Source organism: Monodon monoceros, unplaced genomic scaffold (assembly GCF_005190385.1).
Source record: "Monodon monoceros isolate NGI ecotype Baffin Bay Population unplaced genomic scaffold, NGI_Narwhal_1 Super_Scaffold_11, whole genome shotgun sequence".
NCBI classification, from domain to species: domain Eukaryota; kingdom Metazoa; phylum Chordata; class Mammalia; order Artiodactyla; family Monodontidae; genus Monodon; species Monodon monoceros.
Window position 1 is genome coordinate 110,656,825 of NW_021703767.1, and position 8,411 is coordinate 110,665,235.

Below are 8,411 nucleotides of genomic sequence, written 5' to 3' on the forward strand. Positions count from 1 at the left end.
TCTCCCGTTGCGGAGCACAGGCTCCAGACGCGCAGGCTCAGTGGCCATGGCTCACGAGCACAGCCGCTCCGCAGCATGTGGGATCTTCCCGGACCGGGGCACGAACCCGTGTCCCCTGCATCGGCAGGTGGACTCTCAACCACTGCACCACCAGGGAAGCCCTCCTTGGAGGATTTTTAATCACAGTTAGAATTTCAATGCTTGTGATTTTCTGTTTCTTCCTGGTTCAGTCCTGGAAGTTTATACCTTTCTAAGAATTTGTCCGTTCTTGCGGGTTGTCCATTTTATTGGCATGTAGTTGCTTGTAGTAATCTCTCACGATTCTTTGTATTTCTGCAGTGTCAGTTATAACTTCTCCTTTTTCTTTCTAATTCTATTGACTTGAGTCTTCTTCCTTTTTTTCTTGATAAGTCCAGCTAGTGGCTTATCAGTTTTGTTTATCTTCTCAAAAAAACAGCTTTTAGTTTTATTGATCTTTGCTATTGTTCCCTTCATTTCTTTTTCACTTATTTCTGATCTGATCTGTGTGATTTCCTTCCTTCTGCTAACTTTGGGTTTTTTTGTTCTTCTTTCTCTAATTGCTTTAGGTGTAAGATTCGGCTGTTTATTTGAGATCTTTCCTGTTTCTTGAGATATGAATGTATTGCTATAAACTTCCCTCTTAGAACTGCTTTTTCTGCATCCCATAGGTTTTGGGTTGTGGTGTATACGTGTCATTTGTCTCTGAGTATTTTTTGATTTCCTCTTTGATTTCTTCAGTGATCACTTGGTTATTAAGTAGTGTATTGTTTAGCCTCTGTGTGTTTGTATTTTTTACAGATTTTTTTCCTGTAATTGATACATAGCCTCATAGCATTGTAGTTGGAAAACATACTTGATATATTTTCAATTTTTTAAAATTTACCAAGGCTTGATTTGTCACCCAAAATATGATCTCTCCTGGTGAATGTTCCATGAGCACTTGAGAAGAAAGTGTATTCTGTTGTTATTGGATGGAATGTCCTATAAATATCAATTAAGTCCGTCTTGTTTAATGTATCATTTAAAAATTGTATTTCCTGGGCTTCCCTGGTGGCACAGTATTTGAGAGTCCACCTGCCAATACAGGGAACACAGGTTCGTGCCCTGGTCCGGGAAGATCCCACATGCCGCAGAGCAGCCAGGCCCATGAGCCATGGCCTCTGAGCCTGCACGTCCGGAGCCTGTGCTCTGCAATGGGAGAGGCCACAACAGTGAGAGGCCTGCGTACCACAAAAACAAGCAAACAAAAAATTGTATTTCCTTATTTATGTTCGTTTTGGATGATCTGCCCATTGCTGAAAGTGTGATGTTAAAGTCCCCTATTATGAGTGTGTTACTGTTGATTTCCCCTTTTATGGCTGTTAGCATTTGCCTTATGTATTGAGGTGCTCCTATATTGGGTGCATAAACATTTACGATTGTTATATCTTCCTCTTGGATTGATCCCTCGATCATTATGGAGTATCCTTTTTTGTCTCTTGTTATAGTCTTTATTTTAAAGTCTATTTTGTCTGATATGACAATTGCTACCCCAGCTTTCCTTTGATTTCCATTTGCATGGAATATCTTTTTTCATCCCCTCACTTTCAGTCTGTATGTGTCCCTAGGTCTGAAGTGGTAGACAGCAGATATACAGGTCTTGTTTTTGTAACCATTCAGCCAGTCTATGCCTTTTGGTTGGAGCATTTAGTCCATTTACATTTAAGGTAATTATCGATATGTATGTTCCTATTACCATTTTCTTAATTGTTTTGGGTTCGTTATTATACGTCTTTTTCTTCTGTTTCCTGCCTAGAGAATTTCATTTAGTATTTGTTGGAAACCTGGTTTGGTGGTGCTGAATTCTCTTAGCTTTTGCTTCTCTCTAAAGGTTTTAATTTCCCTGTTGAATCTGAATGAGATCCTTGCTGGGTAGAGTGATCTTGGTTGTAGGTTTTTCCCTTTCATTAGTTTAAATATGTCCTGCCACTCCATTCTGGCTTGCACAGTTTCTGCTGAAATATCAGCTGTTAACCTTATTGGGATTCCCTTGTATGTTATTTGTTGCTTTTCCCTTGCTGCTTCTTTTTTTTTTAAATTAATTAATTAATTTATTTTTGGCTGTGTTGGGTCTTTGTTTCTTTGCGAGAGCTTTCTCTAGTTGCGGCGAGTGGGGGCCACTCTTCATCGTGGTGCGCGGGCCTCTCACTGCCGCGGCCTCTCTTGTTGCAGAGCATAAGCTCCAGACGTGCAGGCTCAGTAGTTTTGACTCACGGGTCTAGTTGCTCCACAGCATATGGGATCTTCCCAGACCAGGGCTCGAACCTGTGTCCCCTGCATTGGCAGGCAGATTCCCAACCACTGCGCCACAACAGGGAAGCCCTCCCTTGCTGCTTTTAATACTTTTCCTTTGTATTTAATTTTTGATAGTTTGATTAATATGTGGTTTGTCATGTTTCTCCTTGCATTTATCCTGAATGCCACTCTCTGTGCTTCCTGGACTTAACTATTTCCTTTCCCGTATTAGGGAAGTGTTCAACTATAATCTTTCAAATATTTTCTCAGTCCCTTTCTTTATCTCTTCTTCTTCTTGGACCCCTGTAATTCAAATGTTGATATGTTTAATGTTGTCCCAGAGGTCGCTAAGACTGTCCTCAATCCTTTTCATTCTTTTTTCTTTATTCCGCTCTGTGGTAGTTATTTCCACTATTTTATCTTCCAGGTCACTTATCCGTTCTTCTGCCTCCGTTATTTTGCTATTTATTCCTTCTAGAGAATTTTCAGTTTCATTTACTGTGTTGTTCATCATTGTTTGTTTTCGCTTTAGTTCTTCTAGATCCTTGTTAAACGTTTCTTGTATTTTCTCCATTCTATTTCCAAGATTTTGGGTCGTCTTTACTATCATGACTCTGAATTCTGTTTCAGGTAGACTGCCTGTTTCCTCTTCATTTGTTTGGTCTGGTGGGTTTTTACCTTGCTCCTTCATCTGCTGTGTGTTTCTCTGTCTCTCATTTTGCTTATCTTACTGTGTTTGGGGTCTTCTTTTCGCTGGCGCAGGTTCGTAGTTCCCATTGTTTTTGGTGTCTGCCCCGAGTGGCTAAGGTGTGTTCAGTGCGTTTTGTAAGCTTCCTGGTGGACGGAACTAGTGCCTGTGTTCTGGTGGATGAGGCTGAATCTTGTCTTTCTGGTGGGCAGGACCACGTCTGCTGGTGTGTTTTGGGGTGTCTGTGATCTTATTATGATTTTAGGCAGCCTCTCTGCTAATGGGTGGGGTTGTGTTTCTGTGTTGCTAGTTTTTTGGCATAGTGTGTCCAGCGCTGTATCTTGCTGGTCATTGAGTGGAGCTCGGTCTTAGCGTTGAGATGGAGATCTCTGGGAGAGCTTTCACAGTTTGATATTATGTGGTGCTGGGAGGTCTCTGGTGGACCAATGTCCTGAACTCCACTGTCGCACCTCAGAGGCACATGCCTGACACCCGGCCAGAGCACGAAGACCCTGTTAGCCACATGCTCAGAAGAAAAGGGAGAAAAAAAGAAAGAAAGAGAAATAATAATAAAATAAAATAGTTATTAAATAAAATGTAATCGTTAAAAATTTTAAAAAATTGATGCTATCAATCCCTCTTGCAAGAGCACCAGAATCACAGCTAACTGCTGAATAGCCATCGACATAAAGACACTGGAAATCACCAAAAAGTATACCCCACCTCCAAAGACAAAGGAGAAGCCACAATGAGACCATAGGAGGGGTGCAATCACAACAAGATCAAGTCCCGTAACTGCTGGGTGGGTGATTCACAAACTGGAGAACACTTATACCACAGAAGTCCACCCACTGGAGTGAAGGTTCTGAGCCCCACGTCAGGCTTCCCAACCTGGGGGTCCGGCAACGGGAGGAGTAATTCCTAGAGAATCAGACTTTGAAATCTAGTGGGATTTCATTGCAGGAGTTCGACAGGACTGGGGCCACAGAGACTCCACTCTTGGAGGGCAGACAAAGTAGTGTGAGCATCAGGACCCAGGGGAAGGAGCAGTGACCCCATAGGAGACTGAAACAGACCTACATTCTAGTGTTGGAGGGTCTCCTGCAGAGGTGGGGGGGTGGCTGTGGCTCACTGTGAGGACAGGGACACTGACAGCAGAAGTTCTGGGAAGTACTCCTTGGTGTGAGCCCTCCCAGAGTCCACCATTAGCCCCAGCAAAGAGCCTGGGTAGGCACCAGTGTTGGGTTGCCTCAGGCCAAACAACAAACAGGGAGGGAACCCAGCCCCACCCATCAGCAGACAAGTGGATTAAAGTTTTACTAAGCTGTGCCCACCAGAGCAACACGCAGCTCTACCCAGCACCAGTCCCTTCCATCAGGATACTTGCACAAGCCTCTTAGATAGCCTCATGGACCAGAGGGCAGACAGAAGAAACATGAAGAACAACAATCCGCAGCCTGTGGTACAAAAACCACATTCACAGAAAGACAGAAAAGATGAAAAGGCAGAGGGCTGTGTATCAGATGAAGGAACAAGGTAAAACCCCAGAAAAACAACTAAATGAAGGGGAGATAGGCAACCTTCCAGAAAAAGAATTTGGAATAATGATAGTGAAGATGATCCAGGACCTCGGAAAAAGAATGGAGGCAGAGGTCAGGAAGATGCAAGAAATGTTTAACAAACACCTAGAAGAATTAAAGAATAAAGAAACAGAGATGAACAACAAAATAACTGAGATGAAAAATACACTAGAAGGAATCAATAGCAGAATAACTGAGGCAGAAGAACGGATAAGTGACCTGGAAAACAGAATGGTGGAATTCAGTGCCATGGAACAGAATAAAGAAAAAAGAATGAAAAGAAGTGAAGACAGCCTAAGTGACCTCTGGGACAGCATTAAACTCAACAACATTCACAGTATAGGGGTCCCAGAAGGAGAAGAGAGAGAGAAAGGACCCGAGAAAATATTTGAAGAGATTATAGTCAAAAACTTCCCTAACATGGGAAAGAAAATAGCCACCCAAGTCCAGGAAGAACAGAGAGTCCCAGGCAGGATGAACCCCAGGATAAATATGCCGAGACACATAGTAATCAAACTGACAAAAATTAAAGACAAAGAAAAATTATTGAAAGCAACAAGGGAAAAAGGACAAATAACATAAAAGGGAACTCTCAGAAGGTTAACAGCTGATTTCTCAGCAGAAACTCTACAAGCCAGAAGGGTGATATATTTAAAATGATGAAAGGGAGAAACCTACAACCAAGAATACTCTACCCGGCACAGATGTCATTCACTTTCAATGAAGAAATCAAAAGCTTTAGAGACAAGGAAAATCTAAGAGAATTCAGCACCACCAAACCAGCTCTACAACAAATGCTAAAGGAACTTCTCTAAGTGGGAAACACAAGAGAAGAAAAGGACCTACAAAAACAAACCCATAACAATTAAGAAAATGGTAATAGGCACATACATATCGATAATTACCTTAAATGTGAATGGCTTAAATGCTCCAACGAAAAGACATAGGCTCGCTGAACGGATACAAAAACAAGACCCATATATATGCTGTCTACAAGAGACCCACTTCAGACCTAGGGACACATACAGACTGAAAGTGAGGAGATGGAAAAGATATTCCATGCAAATGGAAATCACAAGAAAGCTGGAGTAGCAATATTCATACCAGATAAAATAGACTTTAAAATAAAGAATGTTACAAGAGACAAGGAGGCACAATACATAATGATCAAGGGATCAATCTAAGAAAAAGATATAACAATTATAAATATATATGCACCCAACGTAGGAGCACCTCAATACATAAGGTAAGTGCTAACAGCTCTAAAAGGAAATCGACAGTAGCACAATAATAGTGGGGGAATTTAACACCTCACTTACACCAATGGACAGATAATCCAAACAGAAAATTAATAAGGAAACACAAGCTTTAAATGACACAATAGCCCAGGTAAATTTAATTGATATTTATAGGACATTCCATCTGAAAACAGCAGATTACACTTTCTTCTCAAGGCTGCATGGAACATTTTCTAGGATAGATCACATCTTGGGTCACAAATCAAGCCTCAGTAAATTTAAGAAAATTGAAATCACATCAAGCATCTTTTCTGACCACAACATTATAAGATTTAAAATCAATTACTGGGAAAATAATGGAAAAAACACAAACTCATGGAGGCTAAACAATCCGTTACTAAATAACAAAGAGATCACTGAAGAAATCAAAGAGGAAATCAAAAAATACCTAAAGACAAATGACAACTCAAACACAAAGATCCAAAACCTATGGGATGCAGCAAAAGAATTCTCCAAAACCTATGGGATGCAGCAAAAGAATTCTAAGAGGGAAGTTTATAGCAATACAAGCCTACCTCAAGAAACAAGAAAAATTTCAAATAAACAATCTCACCTTACTCCTAAAGGAACTAGAAAAAAGAAAAGAACAAACAAAACCCAAAGTTAGTAGAAGGAAAGAAATACTAAAGATCAGAGCAGAAATAAATGATATAGAAAGAAAGAAGACAATAGCAAAGATCAATAAAACTAAAAGCTGGTTCTTTGAGAAGACAAACAAAATTGATAAAGCATTAGCCAGATTCATCAAGAAAAAGAGGGAGAGGACTCAAATCAATAAAATTAGAAATGAAAAAGGGAAAGTTACAACAGACACTGCAGAAATACAAAGCATCATAAGAGACTACTACAAGCAACTCTATGCCAATAAAATGGACAACTTGGAAGAAATGGACAAATTCTAGGAAAGGTATAAAGTTCCAAGACTGAACCAGGAAGAAATACAAAATATGAACAGACCAATCCCAAGTAATGAAATTGAAGCTGTGATTAAAAGTCTTCCAACAAACAAAAGTGCAGGACCAGATGGCAGCACAGGTGAATTCTATCAAACATTTAGAGAAGAGTTAACACCCATCCTTCTCAAACACTTCCAACAACTTGTAGAGGAAGGAACACTCCCAAACTCATTCTGTGAGGCCACCATTACCCTGATACCAAAACCAGACAAAGATACTACAAAAAAAGAAAATTACACACCAATATCACTGATCAATATAGAGGCAAAAATCCTCCACAAAATACTAGCAAACAGAATCCAACAACACATTAAAAGGATCATACAGCTTGGTCAGGTGGGATTTATCCCAGGGATGCAAGGATTCTTCAGTATACACAAATCAATCAATGTGATGCACCATGTTAACACATTGAAGAATAAAAACCATTTGATCATCTCAGTAAATGCAGAAAAAGCTTTTGACAAAATTCAACACCGATTTATGATAAAAACTCTCCAGAAAGTGGGCATAGAGGTAACCTACCTCAACATAATAAAAGTTCACAGCAAACATCTTCTTTCTCATTGGTGAAAAAGCGAAAGCATTTTCTCTACGATGAGGAACAAGACAAGGATGTCCACTCTTGCCACTATTATTCAACATAATTTTGGAAGTCCAGGCAATGGCAGTCAGAAAAGAAAAAGTAGTAAAAGGAATACAAATTGGAAAAGAAGAAATAAAGCTGTCCCTGTTTGCATATGACATGATACTATACATAGAGAATCCTAAAGATGCTACCAGAAAACTACTAGAGCTAATCAATGAATTTGGTAAAGTAGCAGGATACAAAATTAATGCACAGAAATCTCTGGCATTCGTATACACTAATGATGAAAAATCTGAAATTGAAATCAAGAAAACACTCCCATTTACCATTGCAACAAAAAGAATAAAATACCTTGGAATAAACCTACCTAGTGAGACAAACGACCTGTATGCAGGAAATTATAAGACACTGATGAAAGAAATTAAAGATGATACAAACAGATGGAGAGATATACCATGTTCTTAGATTGGAAGAATCAATATTGTGAAAATGACTGTACTACCCAAAGGAATCTACAGATGCAGTGCAATCCCTATCAAATTACCAATGGCATTTTTTACAGAGCTAGAACAAAAAGTCTTATAATTTGTATGGAGGTGCAAAAGATCCCAAATAGCCAAAGCAGTCTTGAGGGATAAAAACGGAGCTGGAGGAATCAGACTCCCTGAGTTTAGACTGTACTACAAAGCTACAGTAATCAAGACAACAAGGGGGGAAAGTGGCCGGGGGGGGGGGATGGTGTGATGAATTGGGAGATTGGGATTGACATACATACACTAATATGTATAAAATGGATAACTAATAAGAACCTGTTGTATAAAAAATAAATTAACTAAAATTCACAAATTAAAAAAAAATTTAATTAAAAAGTAATAAAAAAGAAAAACAAAAAGAAAGAAGAGAGCAACTAAACCAAAAAACAAATCCACCAATGATAAAAGTGCTAAAATCTATACTAAAAAAAAAAGAAAAGAAAAACAACAAAAAAAGACCAGACCCTAGGAC